We start from the raw sequence: 21,706 nt of genomic DNA, 5'->3' as shown, positions 1-21,706 counted from the left end.
AAAACTGATGTGGTCAGAAGATGAAAGAGCTGTTTCTTCATTTTCCTGGGATCTCCAGATCCTTTGCTTTTCCTGAGCCCTTGGATCCTTTTATTCCTGCTTACATCTCAGGATTATAAACCTGAGAACAGATTGTTACTTTTTCAAATATAATCTTATTTAAGCAAAAAATAACCCCTGGGCAACATTTTCAAAAGCATGTCATTCACTTTGGAGCCTAAAAGCAAGGATGTTAAAGGCTCACGAAATGTGGTAAATAATTCTCATTAACTTTCAGTGGTCAACAGGCACATAACTAACATCTGTGCCTTCAAAAATACAAATTAGTCCCATCTTTAATAGTGCAAGGGGCAAAGGTAAAAGCCTGCTGGAACATTATGTTTGTATATTGACCTACACAGTGTTCCCTGTTCATGGTCGCAAGTATTTTCAGTTTAAACTTCCTGAGGGACTCTGGGTAAACTTGTACCAATAGTTTAGCTACTCAGAATCTAGAATTTTGCAGCTAAACCTTTTGGTGACTTCTGCTCCCAAAATTTTAATCTCTGACTTAGGAAACTGCTTAGACTAAAATCAATTTTTGAGTTTAACAAATTTTAAAACCTGCAAAAATAAATTTTAATTCTGCATCTTAGCCACTCTTCAGAAACATTTACATTCTAACCTTTATTTTCAGGGAAAGTTTGCAGGCTCCAAGTTGGGTCAGATTTTGACATATGCTAAGTTTGTACAATTTAACTTTGTGAAAGAAAAAATTACAGTTTGAACTCTAGTCTGTTAGGTTTTAGTAGATATTGAACCCTAGCAGTTGAACATCATAGACAAAAAGAAATCCACAGATTTCAAATACAGGTCTTAACTAATTTCAAACATTTCAATATCTGGAAAGTAACTCATGCTTCCTGCTGAGGTGCTGGACATTGTGGCAGCAGATCTATGTCACCATCAATGCAATCGGGGGGGAGGGAGAAAAATAAGAAAAGAAAGCTAAGTTTCAGTGCATGACAGTGAATGTAATAAAGGAAAGAAGGGTTTGATTTATGAGGGAAAATTTTTGAATAAATAGAGCAGGAAGGATGAACTTTGTGTAAACCAAAATTGAATCAAGCTGCTGACACTAAAAATAGAAAAGGTCATATGGAATTTTTTTAAGTTTGAAGGAAATCTGGCAGGTGAGGAAGATTCTGGGATGCTGCATCCTCTAGATATGAAGTTATAAAACCCTGTATCCTTGAACAAAATATACATCATGAGTTTATACAACTGAAGAAGGAAACAGTGAAGAACAGGTTCAAGTAAAGTCTTGTTGTCAAGGCTTGATTGCGGGGTGACAATACAACCATGGCAGATGTATTGTTAACCCCCTCTCCCCCTGCTCTCCCCCTTCAGCCCCTCCCTCTCCCCCCTTCCCACTCAGGACAGGTGATTGGGAGGGAAAGGAGGACAGAGAGAAGAGAGCTGGAAAAATTAAAAATGTTTTACTAATGCTACCAATTAAATAGAGAAAATAATACAAAATATATGAAACCAATCTTGAAATTCCTAGCAGCTGCAGAGCCGGCACCCAAAGTCCTGGATTGGACTCTCCAGCCAGTCGGAACTGGATTCAGCCTGTCACTAGGCCTCAGTTCGCAGGGGCGACTAGCAAGGTGCTCTCCCAATGTTGGCCATAAGGAAAAGGGACAAGATCCTCATGATCTCCCGCTTTTATTTGAAGTATCATGTGAATGGGATGGAATATTTCAGTTGGTCAGTGTTTGGTCACCTGTTTCTCGTTGCCCCTCTTGCGAGATATACATCCAGACTTATCAGTTTAGCGACCTTGCATACCATTGCTATGTCTGCCAAAGAATGTATCTGGCTTTCCAGGAAAGTGCAGCTAATATGAAAGCTTTAGCTGACAGGCAAATTCACTAAAAGAGAAGCTTGTTTTTAACAAAACCAGGACATTTGTTTAATCTGACAAAAAACAGACAAGCAGGCTGACAAGAAACTTCTATGTATTTCAACATATATGATACTAGTCTAAGAATAGCTGCATGAACTGGAATACTAGATAATAAATTAAGATATTAAAATGGCAGTTAGTAGGCAGACATTGGCAAAAGCGATGAGCCGGTGAAATATTGAGGTTGTAACATCAGGGCTATTCCACCAGCCACCCAGCTTGGAGAGTGACAATGGCTGTGACAGGCCAAGGGAGACAAGAGAGCCAACTGGGCAAAAAATACAGCAATAACTGGAGGGTTTGTTTATCCCCGTGTAAACTGAATAAATATCTTGGAAGGTTACAGTGCAGAGAACAAATTTTTACTGCCCTCCTCGACCAACTAGTTAGTGAATCGTAAAAGAAAAGGCAACTCTAGATGTAGTCCTAAGCAGAGCAAGGGGAGAGTGATGAAGAAGCCACAGGGTAGAAGAGACAACAACGTTTTTAGTTCAGGATCCTTGCAACAGCAAGAGTCAAAGTATGCTACCCTCTTCAGTAACATTTCATATCATTAAACTGAGAGCAGTTTTAAAAATGAAACTAAAATTTAATCTAAAAGGGTAAAAGGTTTGCATGTGGGATGGACATTGTTTACTGGCGTCACGTTATAATCTCAGGGTGAATTAACAATACCAATCCAAAGAGATACTTAAACAGTAACACAAAAAAGCCTGATCGACCCTTCCCCAAAAATTCAATGTATTTAAACAGTACAGGAGACTATTAGAAATTTAAAGAGAGTAGTTGGTCCTTCATAAAGTAGAAGTTGCATTTAGGTAGGGAAAATCTTGGAGTACATAAGAGTCAGCAAGTTAGCTGTAAAGCCATAATAAAACAAGCCTGATAATATTCTGAGGAATAACTAGCAGCTAGGATAATCACTACTAATGAAAACTTTTTCAGACGTCTCAGAAGTGGGAAGGTTGTCAAACTCTTCTAAATAGGTGATCACAATTTAAAAGAAGCTCTTGAGAAAGATATAGCCATAACAAAGTTAGTAAATGTGTTATTGTATTGGTATTCATCACAAAGAGCCTGAGGGAGAATCCACACAGGCTTTCTTCAGAAGTGAAGAGTTTGAGACACTGTATCAAATTGACATGTCAGCAGAAGAGGTTTCAAACAAATCTATCCAATAAACAGGAAGAAATCACTAGAACCAGATGTTCTCAAGGAACTCAGATTTAAAGTTGCTGAACTCTCAGATGTGCTATTTAGCAATGTCATCATTTAAGTTCAACCAATATCAAACTAAATTAAAGGAACTAAAGCTGCTCAATATACTTCAAGTTTTAAAGGGATTTCAATAAAGGTTTGAAGAACTGTTCCTTCTGTACTGGAAAAATGCTATAAAAATATAAAAATGTTGAATTAAAAGATATTAGAAGACACTACAAGAAGCTTCAACACACCTTTTGTAGAAAAAAAACATTGTAGAAAAAACCTTGCGGCCATTGAAGATTTTTGCAGGACTACGTTTTAGAAAAGCACTGATGGTTTATACTGCTTCAATGGATTTCCAAAAAGACTTTCACAATGCTCCTCAACAGAAATTATATAAATGCCATTGGAGGAAGATAATTCCATGAATCAAAAAGTAGTTAGCGATGAGGGACAAAGGTATGAGTAAATAGTTGGTCTTCACAAACTGCAGAGTCTCTAGGGATTTGTACTGCAAAGAGGAAAAGAGAAGGCTTTCATGATACCACTTGATAAAGTACATATGCACTAAAAATGGCACTGAAAAGAGAAATCTTGGGCTCATTTTGGTTACTTCCCTGAAGACATTGGTTCCATGCCTAAGACTGCTCAAAAAGAGAAAACACATATTGGGAAAGAAAGCAAGAATAGAGTGGGAAAACAACTTTATGCGACTTTATTATCATCTTCTGCCAAGAAAACTGAGCATTGTTTACTGTTCTGGGAAGCCTTTTCTAAACATTTATGAAAGAACTAGAAGAGGCACAGGGATACAATCTTGATAATCAGTGGTAGAGAAATACTTCAATGAATAGAGAGATGGCACAGGTTAGGACTTTTAGAACTACAGAAGAACAATTTAAGGAAGACAGAATAGAAATTCAAAGGGTGGTGAAAGAAGAGAATTACTAGAAGGAGTAATTTGCTCATTTACACCTATCTCAAGAATAAGTAATGACCAGATAAAGTTCTCACACAGCAGATTTAAAACAAACAAGAGGAATACAAAGCACATCATTTCATCACACAGCTCATTGTCCAAGGACAATTTAAGTACCAAAAGTATAAATGCCTTCAAAAAGCATTTACAGACAGTCTGATGAAAAGGCACCATGTAGTTCAGCAATTTCCCAAAGTACAGATTTCCAAATGCAACACTCCCAGGAACGGTATCTTCCCATATTCACCTCTTGTTCTACTATTTTCCACAGTCATTTACCTTTGGCCATGGGTTTAGTGAGACCATTGATTAACCCAGTGTCCTTATGATTTTTCTGAGGGATCTCCACACACCAGAGCCAAGGTATATATATTCTTCATTGCCGTATGTCTTTCAGGTGACACTTTCTCACTAGTGACTCTCTATGCAGCCTATAAATCCACAAGTGGGTTTACATGTTATCTTGGTGGAAGACAAGAAAAAGTCTCTGAAGCTGCTGGCTGCATTTTCCAAATTAAATAAATGCTTCCATTATAAGTTGGTCACATAAGATCTTTGGAGCAAAGGTCACTTTCTGCTGCTTTCTGTTTCCTTCATGTAGGGGACCTAATTTTGAGAAAGGAGAAGGCATCAATGTAATATCTCAAAGTTCAGAGGGAGATGTCTCTGATCCTCCAGCTCCCAAATAGCTCTGCAGTTACAAGTACAGATGTCCAGGCCTTAGATCAGAACTGTCTGTCTTCCTGTGCCGTGGCCATACTGCTCAGTGACTCCAGATGTTGCCGCAGATTCAGAAATACGTAGCAACAAATCTAAAATCAAACACTGTTGAGCATTAGGTTTTGTAAATCTGACATGAGCTTTTCTTCTTTTAACCAATCTAATCTGCCTCCAAGGGAGTATATTACTCTGTTTTACTTTTGGCCTTCTTTCGCTGGCTGACCTCCCCCTAATTAAGCCAACCCATTGGAGGGCCAGCATCTTACAGCTCCTAAGACATGCACGGCCAGAAAGTCATGTGTCTTTTCTGCTTGATCTGACCTTAAAATGAGAAGAAAAGGATTAAAAACAAGCAAATGACTCTCCGAAGAGAGAAGGGAGAAAATCCAGCTGCTGGCAGGCACAGAGCAGCAGCAGAGCAGGAGCGCTCTCCCCCTCGTCCTGGGCCCCCGAGTGAACACTCAGGGTGGTCCCTGGGGAGCTTGCATGGACACCACAGTCCATCTCACAGGACTGACTGCAGACGCACAGCAACAGCCTCATGATGTTACATGAATAGCTGCTATGTTACGTGATCATGATTTTTATGACTGTCAAGAGAAATAGTTCAAATAATTTAATTAAGCCATGCAGCACTGAGAACAGCTGAAATTACAGGACACCAGGTTTCCTATTGGCACTTCTGCCAGCATGTGTTGGAGAGAAAGCACTTCCAGCTACCTCCATATGAAGAAATCTCCAAATATAGCCACAGCACTTTTGACTTAAATGTGTTGTCTTTGATTGATCTGTTTAAGTCGAGGAAGTGATATTAAATCTGCAAGTCAAAGTACCATTTTTGCTAGAAGATTTTGCCAGTATCATGGTCTGGGTATGTCCACATTTCAATGTGGATCTGTCAAATAGGCCTTTGGTATTGTACTTTTAATCAGTTCTTCCAGAAAAAACAGACACAGAAAAAAAGCTTGTTTCATATAGATGCACCTACTTGAATGAATGATGACTTTGTTCCATTATTTTATCTCTACACTTATCTTTATTGCAACAAAGAAAAAATTATTGGAGAACAAAGTAAATTATTAAATGACTATGCACTTACAGTGCATAAAACCACTGAGAAATTTACCTACTGATTACCCAAGGCACATACTTCAATACTTCTCTAAATACAAGAGGCTAAGATAGAATATAGCTTTTACTTGAAATAAGACATCCAATGTTTCAGGCTGTTTCAAAACTATATTTCTTCTCCAGCAACAACGTGCTTTTGTGCCAACTCCTAAATAACCATAAATTTCTTTTTTATAAACCTTAATGAATACTTGGACAAGATGCTGTAACTATTGGCTTGTACCTTTAAGCAGAAATGGAAAAAAAGTGTACACTGAGTAAAACGGAAAAAAGATCACAGCAAGCCCAATGTTGCATTTCGCGTTTAACGTGAAGGAAGCCTTGTTTTCGTGGTGTTGCAGTTTTCAGTGTTTTTAATCTTAAAGTGGCTGATCAGTTTAAGGTAAGTGGCAGACTTTTGGCCTAGTTCCCAGGGTCTGCTTTCCTCCAAGAAAAGAAAGGATTCAGTCAGACACACAGACAAGGGGCATCATCGGTGGCTCTAACATTCCAAGCATTTTAGCACAGATTAAGTTGGAATGGTTTTACTGTTTACTGAAATCTCCTAGGTGTTGCATTTTATCCCCCTCTGGCTGTGGTTATCCAGGTTGAGCGTCTCAGGTCAGGACCTCCATAAGAAAAATGGCTTGTAGAGCCTTGAAGGGAAATACACAGCACAGGTCAAGACTCCTTATTAAAATGCAATTTCAGCAGCTTATTGCAAAATGTAAGTCCCCAGACAACAGGTAATTTAGCAGCGAACTTTTTCCTAAAGCTTGCAGCAAAGCAAGAGCTGTTTTACATGCATTCCAGAGGAAAAAGCGAAGATAATCTTCTTAACAAGGACAAAACCTCAGCACTTTGTGTGTCTGGAAATAACCAGCAGATAATTAAGTGTTATTTTTAGCCTTTTTGTTTTCGTTTTAGGTGCAATAAAGTATAGATTTCAATGTCTAATAACAAATTTATATTTGGCTTTATTATGTACTTGTGAAAATTTAATAGGTCCCTCTATGAGTTTGTGTCTTCGAACAACAATTTTTTATAAGTTATATGTTTCAATATTCTCACCCATTTTGCTGACACTCAGGGCCAGATTTTTGGAGATTTTAGGGTGAAAGATTAGCTCAGGCTTCCCGGAATTGCCCATGCACCAAGGGCACTGTGTGGGGGAGTTTGCACTATTGACGTTCATGGGAGTTATCAGATGTGAGACTGTTTGCTGTTTTGGGATCAGATGGATGAGTGTGAGGTTATGACAGTTGTTGGCTGTTTTCTTACTGATAGCTTTATCACAAAAAACCAAAACAAAACAAAACATTTCCTACTCTTTATTCAGTTAGTTATGCCTTTAAAACTAAATTGATCACCATATTGAAATGCCCAGCATTTTCCACCCGAAAGTGAATTGGTGGCTTTGAACATTTAAGCAGAATCAGAGCATGATAAAATAGGGGTGGGGCACTTTTTTTTAGAAGAGGAGACATTTCTCAGATATATGGTCTAGCAAATTTATAAACAGTTTCCTTTGAAAATGTCAGTCTTTCCACAGCTTGGTTTTTAATGACCCCTAATAACACATTTGAAGATATTCTGTTCCTTGAATGATATATTGAAGAATAATGTCCCAGATGTATACACGAGCATGCATATGCATGTCAGTGATTTGACTGAACTGAGCTGACCCTGTCGGGTACCTCTGGAGTCACGGCCTCCCAGAAACATTCTGGGAGGTATCAACACATTGCAACCAGGTGCCAGTGCCTTTCTGGAAAGCATCATTACATAGTCAAAGCCTCTGTCATCAATGCCTTTTTTCCCCAGTTCAGTCTTTAAAAAGCAAGGAGTACATTCAACCGGAAAAGGTGCTTGTTTAACCGAGCAAGTTAAATTATGGGGGCATACACTTGTAGTCTTTAGCTATGAAATGGTGAAGTGGTGGTGCAGTGGGAGGCCGTGCAGGCTCAGGTAGCCATCACAAGCAGGTAGGGCTGAGGAGCAGGAGGAGATGAGCAGAGTCCAGGCAGCCCAAGGCAGAGCAGGAGTTAACTGCAGCCCGAGGAGGGGCAGGAAGCCGACCAGCTGTGTGCAATTGCAGCTGCTGCTATAAAAAAAGCTTTGCCTCAGAGGATAAGGAGTCACACTAGAAGGAAAGGAAATTCTTCTTGTGAACTTAGTTCAGTTTTGAAACGGAAGGAAGTGGGTTCCTGATGGTTGGGTCTGGGGTCTCTGAAATTCGGAAGATCTTGCAAGTATCTGGTGGTTAGAGTGAATTTGTTTGTTTAGTCAACGGCTCTTGCTATTAAGGTTGTCTAGTCAATGTGTGTCTTGAGCTTTCTCGTCTGTTCCTGTTTAGCAGAAAATTGTTGAATATTGTATTGAACACTGTATCTCAGACTGATTTTACTGCTGTGCAGATGCCCAGTGCTGTCCCTTCTGTAAGGGGACATTGTTTTCTTATGGGACTGTTTTCATGAGGTCAGTGAAAGAGAACCAAGTTTAGGTAGGTCAGGAAGGGGTGTAAGATGCTGACCGGGTAAACTTGTAGCAACACTCTCCCAGAACAAGGCTACCCTTGATAGCATGTTCAGATGTAAAGGGAAGGAAGCATCTTCCTGTCAATTCTTGAGGAAATGACTTAACCCTTAAGAGAACAGAGGAAAAGGGTTGCTTTATATAGCCTGATAAATACTCTCATGCATACAGAAAAGTTTAGAAAAAAAACAGGGTTTTGACTTAACATTGATTTATTCCATGTGTTGCTGTCCTCTTCCTCCTCCCATAAATACTTCTGTGAGGGACAAAATCAGCTGAACCTATCCTAGTAGTAAAATTAGGGGGATTTTTTTCTACTCCAATAAAATATATTGGTGTGTTATCAGAAAGTATAGGTGGGATTCTTCCATCTCTGTTTTTAATTAGAAGGTATATATGCAGGTCAAGCAAACAGAAGAGCTGCAGGTAAATAAAAATAATTTCAAACCGTGATCACGCATTTCAGTTGCTGGAAGGCTGCAGGTATAGCACATGGCACACAAAGCCCTTCGCCATTCTTGGACACCAGCTTTCCTCTGCTGGCTCTACAGGCTGGCTGGCTCTTACTTTCCTTTGGCTAGTCTGTGGAAAACAGAGAGGGTTTTATTAACCAAGATTGCACTGCTCAGGAATGGTTTGTAGCTTGCCAAACTAATCACAGCAAAGTGTCGCAAGATTAGATTTGTCCTGGCTGACTAACCAAGACTCCTGTGAGACAGAAGGAAAAAAGTAGCAGAAAAGGACAAATAAGATCTAAATAGGAACTAGGGCTAGTTGTGCTGTGGGGTGCAAAAGAAACAGTGAGGCTGATTCCCATTTGTATTTGAGATCTTCTGATACCAGTAGAGTATAAACGAGTGCAGTATAAATGAGATGCTGATGTTTGCCTCTCAAATAGCTTGGGTTGTGAGTGGTCATGTCAGACACAGCTGTCTCAGAGAGAGCTAAAGAAGTCTGAGCTCCTTTCTTTTCCACTGCATGTGACTGGTCAGCAGGTAATTGTACCTCTAGCGTCGCATGAAATTTCCATGGCTGAACCTGCTTGTATCAAGGCATAGCATAATGGTAAAACCAACTCCAGACTCACAGTGTGTAGTGGAAATCACAATCTTACAGGCACCATGAATGGCATGTCTCATGGTGGCTATTATTTAAGGAGATGGAAGTCAGCAGATGACTGGCAGTTTTAGTTCCTTTGTTTTTCTAGCCCAGGTCTTCAGATAGGGCCCATTCAAAAGCGGTTTTTAAAGAAGGCTGCTCTTAGTTTGCTCAGGGTTTTTTTTTACACAGAGCTATGCTGTGCCTAAATCACTGTATGACGACCCTTGTGTAGTACAAGCGTGTAACTAAGATATCATGGATATAAAGGTATTACTGATCAGCTAAACTGCCACACAACCCACATGAATATTCTTTACCTATCCTGTATAGAGTATATGACTTACTATATTTTCTTAATTTTATTGTGTTCAATCATAAGTTTAATTATGGGCATACAAAGAGTTGTTCTGGTTAAACATCTGTTCAAATGGCAAGAATATGAGGAAAAATGACTTTGTCTTTAATTCACATCCTACTTTAATCTAAAGTAATATTCAACTGTGGACAACCTTGAGAACATTTGCCTAATGTTCTTATACTATTGAATAATTGCACTTAAAAAAAAGGAGTTAGGAGGAGAGGCCTAAACTCTCTTAAAGTGGTTTATTTATGTTGTTGGTGTTTTCTAACTTACTCAAGCAGGCTATGCTGAGTCACCCGGCTGTCTCTTACAGACCACATCTGAAGTTATAGAATGGTGAATGATATCAAAAAAACAAACATTAGATCAGACAGATGCTTTAATGGTTTGGTTGACAGAATAGCAGAAGAACAGCAGCCAAAAGACCTTCATTTAATCCCCAGTTAGGTCATTTATTATTATTTATTTCTCAAAAGAACATCATGATTAAAGAGGAGACTCATCATTTGGATTATACGGTTTAGTCACTTATTTGAAGAAAGCCAAAAAATAGGGTTGTTGATTGCTAATAACTGAGCTAATCTCCCAAGCTGTTGGCATGACAGGCAGTATTCTTTCTACTTCAGCCCAAATGTTCAACAGGGAAATCCTATGAAAGTTCTTTTTCTTCTGAGACCTTGGTAGGAGCAACGCTCTGCAGACATCTGGACTGCAATCATTAAGTCGGAAGGTCACTTACAACTTTACCAAGCTCCTGTATTATTTCAAATTAGTGTGTGGTATCCCCTTCAAAGGTATGATGGAATATAATATACTGTGTTTGAAATCTACACCCATGTACTTGTTTAATAACCTAAAACAATATTTTAACTATTGCATTCACTCTCAGAAAGTCTCTGTGATTGGTCACAAATAATTATATCCATATTTAAACCTACATTTTGGAACATAGGTCTCTCTTACAGGCAGTTTTCCATTAAGTTTGTTTTAAGTCTATAAAGCCTGACATTTCTCATGCTTCAGGTCACAATGCACACTTTCATAGGGATCTATAAAATGTATGGATAAGATTGCTTTTAGAAACATATGTTGACTTTCTGAGTACACAATGATTATGTTTTTTCTTAAAAAAAAAAAAAAAAAAAAGGTATCCTATTAGAAGGATCTTTGGGTGAATAGCAGGAAGTGCTTTAAATGCTCAGATGTTTGAAAGTAAGTCAAATAGTCCAGGATATTTGTTAATTAACTTCCCTGTCAAAAAGCTGGGAGAGTAACTGTGGAATTCAGATGTTAGCTTTGCTTTACTGTAACCATACCACACATTGCATCAACTTTTCCAGACAAAATTTAGAAGCTGAATGTTAAGACTCATACAGTTAGCTAAATCATCCAATGGAGAACTTGCAAGTAAATTTTTAATCTACAAAAAAAAAAAAATTTCATAAAATCTGTGGATCCCACCTCTGTTTGTACATCCTCTGTTCTTTTTTCTTTCTTCTTTTTTTTCTGTTTATTTCTTACAGTGAACGAGTTTTTACAGTTTTCAGGCCTCTAGCTTAATATTAAGGGGGGTGGGGAGAGAGAGAGAAAAAAATAAAGGAAGGAAAAAAAAAGAGAAAAAGAAAAGTACTCTGGCATGCAATTGTTAAGGTAGCTGATATGATAAACCCCACTTTTTCAACAATTTTATTTAATGAATCCAGTTCATCCTTTATCTATTTCAATTGACATTCAGTTCACAAAGGATTAAGTTATTATTGAGTGCCATAAAATGACCTTGCTGAAGTTCTTTCACAGACCAGTTTAATATTATTTCCTTACTGTTTATGCAGCAAACATAATGTTATCTTTATGTTTAAAGTTCTTGGAAGAAGGCAGCTAGCTTCTTGTTTGTTCCCACATCTATCTGCAATAAATTACAGATGCAACTGATGTCATCTGGGTATCTATCTGACTCAATGGTAGATGCCTAAATCTAGAAATTAGGCAATTACTTCTTCCCCCTTTTCTCCCCCGCTTTCCCCCCCCTTTTCTCTTTGCCTCCCCTCTTCAGAATTGTCATTTGTTGTTTTTTCTGTAAGTGACATTTTACTGATTTTTTTGAAAGCGGATCATCATTTGTTGTGCAGTGCTGGGATTTATCCAGCTGGTTGATCTTAGTCAGACAGTCTTGAAAGGCAATGGAGAAAAGAAAAAAGAAAGAGGCCAAGAAGCGATGCGCAACATAGATGAGCAAAAACTTCAGTTCATGAATGCAGGTAGAAAGCTTTAGGACAGCCTGTTAGCTTAACTACTTCATGGCACTGTCTGTGAGATCATGGGTTAACCTTGTGCAAAAGAAATAATTGATGTATCAAAATAAAGATTAGAAGTTTTAATGAAAATTACCATACAGTCAAAACCAAGGTATTAAGTCTGGCACAGGCTGAGTGACACAGACTGTGATGAAGGTAGTGAGAGTAAAAATATATGACTTGTGCTATATCAGAGGTCAAACAAAATCTCTCTGCCTCCTTCAGTTCTTAAAATTTGTCTGGAAATAGAGAACAGTCAGAATACAGGACATTGGTCCCAGTCAGAGCTTGGCTAAAAAAATGAGGTTGTTGTAACCTGACTTTTACAAGATGTCATAGGATTAATGGGCAAGATGTCTACTTACCTCTTATTCAAAATGCAGCATGTTTCCCTTAGTATTATCCCAAGCATAAACCAAGAGAGTAGAGAAACCTCCCACTGAAATATCTGTCCTTTAGCACCGTCGCTTGTTGTCTCACATCCCAGTGTTATCCTAGCTTAACTCTAGACCTAGAAGATGTCAACAGGTATAAATTAACCAAACTGATAAGTCAGTTAAAATATTTTGTATGAATATCAGAGCAGAAACTTCTAGACTATTACTATTGCAAAAACACATAGACTAATAATCTGAGTACATTTCATTCTGGAAGATATTCTGAAGCAACCTAAATTTAGGTGATATTACTCAATGGGGCAGGCAAGCATTGGCAATCTTAAGAAATTAAGTTGTGAAAAAGCTGAGATTTTAACATTATAAATTATATACTCTTCAGAGTAGAAGTCATATCTAGAATCTGAAAACTGCTGTTTTAATGTTATTGTATCAGTATGCATGTTAAAAAAAAAATTTAAGTATTTTGGAACAACAGGGCTACTCAACTGCAAAGTGCAAGTAAACATGATATAAACTGACAGAATTTGGTTAGGTTATAAATCTGTAGATAAAAACAACCTGGGAGATGTAATTTACATGAATTTCAAAAAGTTTTGGTAAGAAATTAATAAGGTAGTCAAATAATCATGGATCGTTGGACAAACAGCTTGTCTGGATTAAAAATTTGTTAAATGATAAAATCAAAGCAGTAATGAACCAGTGCTCTTCAGAGTGCTAACAAATAAGAGCAAGGTATGCCAGTTGCTGCTATGGGTGATGGTGTTATTTGATACGCTTAGAACTCATACCATGAAAGAGGAAGTAAATTTTCATTTTGAAAAGGTATTGCAATCAAAGTTAAACAACAGCTGGAAGAATGGGAGATATAGTTGGCTATTTTGAAAGCCTGTTGGCTTTGAAAAGGATTTTATAAAACCTGAAAAACGAAAGAAAATAAGCTGGTTTTCTAAGACATTTTTTCATTAGAACAAGATAAAAATGCGTATTACGGGGAGTGGCAAAGAAAAGGAAATCTTTTGTCAGCAGCGTTCAGTCAGACTAGAATTCAACACTTGCAGCAAGACTGCTGCAGTTGGATTTTTATGGCAGGATTGTGCATTAGTTGTTAGTTAGTTCAAGTTTGCAGCTACACAAGCCAACCCTGTGATAAGAGTGTGCAAACTTCCCACCTGAGGGCATAGGAAATCAATACTAAACCTTCCTGCATACAAAAGCAAGCAATGCCTCATTGGAAAGATTCTCAAACTACTAAATTTAGTGGCAGCTTTCAAATCTGATACTATACAACCTTGGAACCTGCTCTTGAGGGCAGACCACATGTGTGAATAGTTGCAGCAGCAGTTTTCAGGGTTCCCAGAGCTGGACTCACTGTGAGTCTGACCTGAGCCACTGACACAGTCAGCTTAAAGTTCAGTTCTCAGAGCAATTCCACAGAGAAGGGAATGTCTCTGTAAATGGATATTCAGTGGAGGTGGGAGAGGAAGATCTAATAATCAAACAGTGTGGTGTCTGCTAGGGTTGCTATCAGCTGCTTCAACATTCAAAGGCTCCTGAAATCACCATAATATACTTTTACCTCTTCTCTCTCTTTCAGTTGTCCAATCTGACCTGTTCCTCCAGGTACTAACTGTTGTCCTTATTCCCATGTTAAAACACATCTCCTCTTTCCACTTTCTAAACCTTCCACCCATGCCTTTGATACACAAAACCAGTGCCCTTTTTCATCAGTTATCACATCCCTATTTCCTGTGCTTTGTTTCCTGTTCACATCCTCTTCATTCCCCACAGAAGCTCTCTTCAGGCTATTTTCTTCATAATCTTAAACATCACTGTCAAAGGACTTTTCCCACTTTCTCTGTTCAGCTTGCCTCATTCCTGGGCATGAAAATGTGTATACCTGGTGTGGGAAATTATACCAAAGACCTAGTTTTCTAGAGTACTTCTTACACTCCATCATCTTCTAATAGCTCAGAAAAAGGTGTGACACTTGGTTTATTGCCTAGACAAGAAGTTGTCCAGGCATCTTTTTGCCTTTTAATCAGTTCTACATCTATAGGTTTACACTTCCTACCATGAACTTAATTGCATTTGTTTTGATACTGTGCCTATTGGGAATAATTCAAGGAGTGTTGCTCGAGATCACTATTCACCTGTTATATTCTTCTAGCTCCTTCTCATTTCCAGCATTTAAATCATGTTAAAATGCACGGAAGACATAAACTGGTTTGGCATTTTTTATTTCCTGTGAACAACATGGAGTGCTGAGCACAGGGCAAAGCATCCATATGTTAACCCCTCACTTTAGAGATGCCCATACTAATAAAGCAAACATCCCCATACAGAAAAAAAAATAGTTTGTGGCTCAGAAAAGCAGCTGAGAAGAATCAAGTGAAACTTGATCACACCAGGCAGCCCCAGCCACATTCAAATCTCTGATGAGTCACAAAATATTGTTATCAGTTTAGAGCCTTCTGTAAGAACTGAACTGCTTTGCAATTGTTCTGCATAATAGTTTACTTCTGTGTGTCCTGTACATTTTAAGCCTTTCATAGCAGGATCTGTGTTAACTTATGGCATTCCATAAGTGATTATGTCCCCAACAACATCTGGAGATGTACATGAACGGAGAGTTAGTAGGGACAAAACTGGCAGAGCAGAGTAGCTCATGCCCAGGTAAAAGTTGTCTCTAGGGTCTGTGCTCTTTAAATGTCCTAGAGCTTGGATGAAACTGTAAGTTTGAGGAAAAGATTTCATGGCAGAGTTGCATGTAAACAAAGCTAATATTGTTAATAGTTTGTGTTCTGTGGGATTCCACAAGTCTGGAAGTGCATAACATCACAGTTGCATCAAAAAATGTGAAAATACTACATTACATGCATGTTCTGCCTGCATGTAAGTGGAGATACAACAAACAATTGCAGAACAAAGCCAAAATATCTTTCCTTGCTCCTGCTTAGTGGATGTATTTGTTGAACTAACTTACTATAACGTTATATTCCCAGAAATTTCTATGCATTTCTCTGGAATACATTGTGGAATTCAGGTGAGTAGTTCATATACAACCTTACAGAATAAACTCTGCTGTTGAATACAGTTGTACTGGATCATCCCAGAGGTATTTCCAGCAACAGCACTGTGCTGTGGGCTGCACCACGACTTTGAGAGAGAGAGAAGAAAATCATCACAATATACTCAATTTAAACAAAGTGCAGTTAAATATAGCGCTGGCATGTTTTAGCAAGGCGACTGTTGGCTGACAGGAGCTCTGTCCCTTACACAAAACACAGCAGGCTTTATCTCTAGGAACAGCCCCTTTGACCAGGTATGCCAGTACAGATTTCTCAGATTTGTTGAGACGCTACAGCAAAGCCTCAAGACGGTATTGACAATCCAAAGGAATGCGAATCCTTCTGCAGGTTCTCCAGTCCTAGGTTAACAAGCCATCAGCATGAAAGTACAGTGAAAATTCATTCAGTAAAGTGAAAAAAAGATCCAGAATGAATGGTGCCTTGGGTCACTTTGACGAGGAAAAGAGGAGAAGAGAAGGAGAAGGATTTGTTTAGCATGTCCCATCTTGAATATTTGTTCTGGGTGCTAAGAGGTTGGCCAAGTGCACATTCAGCATTAGCAGATCTCAGGGAACTCTGGTGCGGAGCCAAAACTAAGTTGTGCCATCTGAAATACAGAAAAGGTCAGGATTTTTGACATCTTACAATTTGCCTAGTTTTGACCAGATCTGCATAGTTCCCACAAATAGCATTTTCTTGACTCAAGACTTTACCACTGCCAAATTCAAAACCTATTTGAAAACCATGGAGATATGGAAACTTTTCAAACAAAAGTAATGATATTTTAATGTAGCTGAAAGCATTAGGCATCCTACAGATAAGGGAAACTCTCACTGTCCCTGTGATATAGTTGAACCATTTATAAAACAACACAGCAGAGATCCTTAGAGAGCAAAGTTAGCCTTCCTCTTCATAGGCATTGTATAACTTTTTTTTTCAGAGCTGCTGTAATCCAGAAATAAAAAATCTATTATTACATCCCTGTTATATGTTATGATAGACTTGTTCATGTATAGCTGCGTGGAGCAGTGGAAAGTACAGGTTGAAGGGACAGGTAAAAAGATGGATACTTCTACTGTTTAAAGCCCAGGGATGAAACTCATTTAAGTCAAGAACACTTTGCTCTCAGATAGCTAATAGCAAGCAAATCAGGCAATGCAGAGGGAATTTGCAATGAAAAGGATCCCCTTCAGTCTATATTTCATGGTTCCCTTTAAGGAGGGGTACCCTCTTTTCTTTCATTTTTAAATCAATGTCTTTTACAGCAGTCATTGTGCTCCCTGTCCCCCCCCACTGCAACGACAGGATGGGTTTCAGTTCATCCCAGTGGGAGACCAGCAGCCTGGAAGCCAAGTAGTGGGATATCTTTGTAACTGCTTGACAATTCCAATCAGGACAAAAGTTCTCCAGCAGGTTAGAAGATGGATGCAACAACTATAGGGTCAAAACAAACTGCAAAACATTGGCCAAATTAAGCCTTTGGTATAACCAATTTCTTGAATCTGGTACCTGATGTCTGGCAGTTCTGTCTCAAGAGAATTCTAACCTAATTTTCAGAGGTACCCACGTCTCCTGCCGACATTTGCGGGAGCGCTAATCATTCAGCCCTCCTAAAAACCTGGCTAGTGATTAGCTGTAAATTTTCCCACAGTATAAGATGACTTCTAAAATGCTTTCTAAGGCACTTTTTTGAATTCTTTAAGATGTATCAAATCTGGAAAGGACTTTTGGGGAGGGGGGGAGCTGCATGCTTGTTCATTTAATTGCTGTGTTAACTGGAAAAATTGAACAGAAAACCAAAACAGTATACTACCCCTGAAGTCTCTAGCTCTTTCTGTACACGTATCAAGTACTTTTTTTTGGGGGGGTGGAAACACCAGACTCAAAACTTAGTTTTTCCTCAAGCAACTGCCCGTTCTCTGTTTTCCATGAAAATGTATTGGTATGCCCTGAGCTAGACATGCACCTGTGATTTGCTGCAGCTCTGTGCCATTACCTCATGGATAGAACCAGGTCTTTAGTTGGGATTATATTTGTCAAGGAAAATACATTTATTCCTGAACTAAAAGAGCAGATTTACATCCTCTAGGCTTTAAGACAGTTTGTTATGGTCTACTGAAGACACTGTGGAAAAAGCTGTATTTAAGCTACAGAAATATTTCAGTCCCAGGACAACTGTTATTGACAAATGAGTCACAGAAGCTGTAGAGGGATATTGGTTTTTTCATTTACTGGATCTAATGCATTACAGCTAAAACATTAATCATATTTAACATACAGCGTATTGTACATTTACTAATAACTAGTAGAGTACTTTTGTGCTTTTTAAGTTCCCTTTGTAACCGCACCTTAAAAATGCTAAACTTTTCAGGGCATACCGATTCAGTTCTTCCCTTGGACAAGAGTGGACTCTCTCCTATTTCCCCAATATTTCCCCTTTATTTCTTTGTGCACTGAAGCCATCATTCAGTTAACAGAAATGAATATGGTTCCAGGAGCAGTACTAATTTGAAAACTCTAGTCCAGAGCCAGAAGAGGGAGCCTAGAGAGCAAAACATTGTTATGATTTGTTTGCCACCAACTTCAAGGTTGAGGGGTTTTTGTTGTTTTCTAATAACTGTTCCCCAGTAGATCTCCATGGTGGCATATAAATGGGAATAATAAGAATTGTCCTCCTCAAGTTTCACTGTTATGCAAAATACCATCCAACACTAGAATGCATTGACTTTTGATCATCAGATTTGGAGAAGACACACAGATACCACAGCGTGAAGCTCAGCCTTCTGTTTTGGATCTCAAATGCTCCACTCACCATACTCTCACCTTCTTTTGCAGATGTTGGCAAGGAATAAAAAGAATTTCTATCCATAATCTTCATTTTCCCCAGTCTCACCTTCAAATTCTTATTGGAGTGTGTTTGTTGTTTTTTTTTTCTCCTTCATTGTCCTTTTCCTTATTTTGGCCACTTAAATAAATGAGGAAGGGTCCTCCCTGGTGCCACATTTGCTCAGCTGTCCCTGTCCTGTTTTATATGGGTCACAGGACTCACGCTTGTAACAAGCATAGTTCTCCTGCAGTCCCCAGCCACAGAGATTAATTCCCCCAGCTTCTCTAGATTCCATCAGAGCCACACACAATGGCCTGAAGCTGTATTTGCAGCTCCAGAGCCACAGACTCAGTATTATTTTGTGTGATGGAAGCCAAAGCTCCCTCTTAAGAAACAAATATCTTTAGACTAGATGTGAAGTTCACTAAAACCAGTTTTCCCTGTGTCTTGGGACCATCAGGTCATCAATATAAATCAAGCGTGAAGAAGCAGCAGAGGGAAAGAAACAGCTGATGAAATCCATCCTGAATCCTTGATTCACAAAAGTGAGGTGTATTTTTGTAATTCTTGGCAGAAACCAAGAACAGTGTGTTTCTTTTTGTTCATTTCTTTTCATCAGCAAATGCTACAGGTTGCCTGAAGAGGTCGTGGAGTTTCCATCCATGGAGATATTCACAGGTCATCTGGACATGATCCTCGGCAGCTAGCTCTACCATGCTTGAGCAGGGGGGTTGGAACAGGTGACCTCCAAATGTACCTTTCAACCTCAACCATTCCATGATTCTGTGGATATAATAAGAATCAACTTCAGTTTGTAGATAAAATTTAAATTTACTTGAAACTGAAAGGCAATTCTTGTTATTCTCAACCTAGGTTGGTTTATGGTTTTCACTATCTTGAAAAATGTGTTCAGCCTTCTCTTTCCTTCTCTTTAGTTTTAGCTTCTCTGCTTCTTAGTTGCCTTAGATATGAGATCTTGAAATGCCACAGGAACAATTCTCTGATGGGATTTCTGACCCAACTGAAAATGTAAAACATCTAGAAATCTCTTTTTTTTCCACGTTGCAGGGGGATTTCTAGATCAAGGGAGCTGAGAAGGAGTCTGGCCCAACTATAAAGCAAGACTCACCTGGAAAATAGCTTCTTTCCCAAGCTGATCACAGAATGTGATACCAACTTCAACAGTAATTCAGATGCCTGAAGAAACTGTCCACATGGTTTAATACAATTTTTTTTTTACATTTCCTAAGCCATGTGTTTTAAATTACTACAGTGCTTTGCAATACCATCAAATTTTGCAAGGTTGTCTCTCATGACCCACCATAACACTGTAAGTTCACCAAAAAGAAAAAAGAACAAACCTGATTCCTTCAATCAGGTTTCAGGAATCACATCAGGAATCACACTTATGAAAATCTGGTTTCTACACAGCTGACAAAAGGCTTGAACTGTAGGGTCCTGTTGTTTAAAGGCTAAATTATGCTAAACCTAATTGACCTAGGTTATTGTAATTCACAGTTTTCATGGGAATAGGTATAAATCACAAGAGGTTCCCTTCTAATATTAAATGGAGTCAACTTTTGAGTTGTACTCCTTCCACCTCTTATTGCAGCCAGTGGGTCTACCTAAAACGTAGTCGGTACAGATGTTTGCCCATAGAGTGCTAGTATTCAGCTACCTTTTTTGGAACACTTTGAGGCAAAGTATTTTTTCCCATTTTCTAACATTAATCTCTCATCCTTGGACAAACCAAACAAATTCAAGAAGATCGAAGAGTCCTGGCATCCATTGCAAAAGGTAGTTAGTGGAACTAGGAGCTAAAAGCAAGCCTTTGATAAGAAACAAACCATGCTGATTTAAAAGAATGATTAATATTTCCCAGAATTTGTAATCCCTACTTCCTTGAGTCTGAAGTACTCCTTTACATTTTATAATTCTCATTCTCCCTTCTGGGGTTCATGAAAGAAGATATCTTGTATAATTATTTCCCTTTAATTAAAATCAGAAACAGCCCAGAATTGAGAGATGCCTGAAAGGGCAAGGGAACAGAACACTATGGAAAACTGTGGGCACAGGTTCCTAGAGGCTACTCTGAATAACTTAATTTTAGGCATTTCAAAAAATCTATTTGGTTTTTGGAGTTGTGATCAGGCACCATTATTTCAAGCAACTGAAAGATTTTCAGACTGAAGCCATTAGTAACTTTCTGTTTGCATTGGAATAAGGATAAGTCTCTTTTAATTTTTTGATCTTTAAAAATTCCCAGAGGTTCAATTTTCCCTTAAAACTCCTAAGCACAGTCTTATTACCAATACCTCAGGTAATAGTCCTGGTAATAGAGTCCAGCATTTGAGGGTAAGTTTCTAAAGTTGAACTGCTCAGGTTAGTTTCCCCATCTTAAATGCTACAGTTTACCCACGCCCAAAAAAAATGACCAGTCAATTTTCACCCCCCTGACTTGGAGGGCACAGAGCATATATCGTATTTTTGGGCTTGGTGCAGTTCCTTTAAGGAAAGGCACAACAACAAAAGGGGCATTCATCTCACCTACATGTGGTGATCTCAAAGATAGGTGTTCAGTTTAGAAAGAGATAGATACTCCTAGCATGAGTCATCTTGCCTTAAAATAGATAGTGAACAGCAGGAGTATGAATAATTCTCTGGAAGTGCCCGGCCTCTGGTAACTACGGAGGGAAACAAGCTAGTTTGTTTAGAGTAGCTGCCTGAATTTCAGATAGCTAGAATTTGGGAAAATGGACCTCATTGTCATATCTGACTATTGCATGCTTTTCAGAATAGCTACATAAGCAGACAACTCCTATCAGAAAAAGGTCTGCAGCTACAGGAATGACACTTTGAAGGTGCTTTTTCCTGATGAAAATAGTCTTTGCTGGTGTGGCAGGGAGCTGGTACCTTTGCAGAACCATGGCAAATTCCTTGTTAACTTGTGTATCTGCTGTGCTAGAATACATCTTAGAGATCTGGTTTTACCCCTTTATATGCCAAAATGCTTATTTATTTAATAATAATATTTACTTATATGGTGTTTTCAATCCAGGGACCTTAAAACACAAATGGGGAAACTGAGGCTTAATGAAAATAAGTTCACACTTTTTCCTCAATTTCTGTTATTTTTATGCACTCCCCACACCTACTTTGATT

The sequence above is a fragment of the Columba livia genome, chromosome 2 (genome assembly GCF_036013475.1).
Source record: "Columba livia isolate bColLiv1 breed racing homer chromosome 2, bColLiv1.pat.W.v2, whole genome shotgun sequence".
Lineage (NCBI taxonomy): Eukaryota > Metazoa > Chordata > Aves > Columbiformes > Columbidae > Columba > Columba livia.
The sequence above is the reverse complement of the archived record's forward strand: the minus strand, read 5'-3'. Positions refer to the sequence as shown.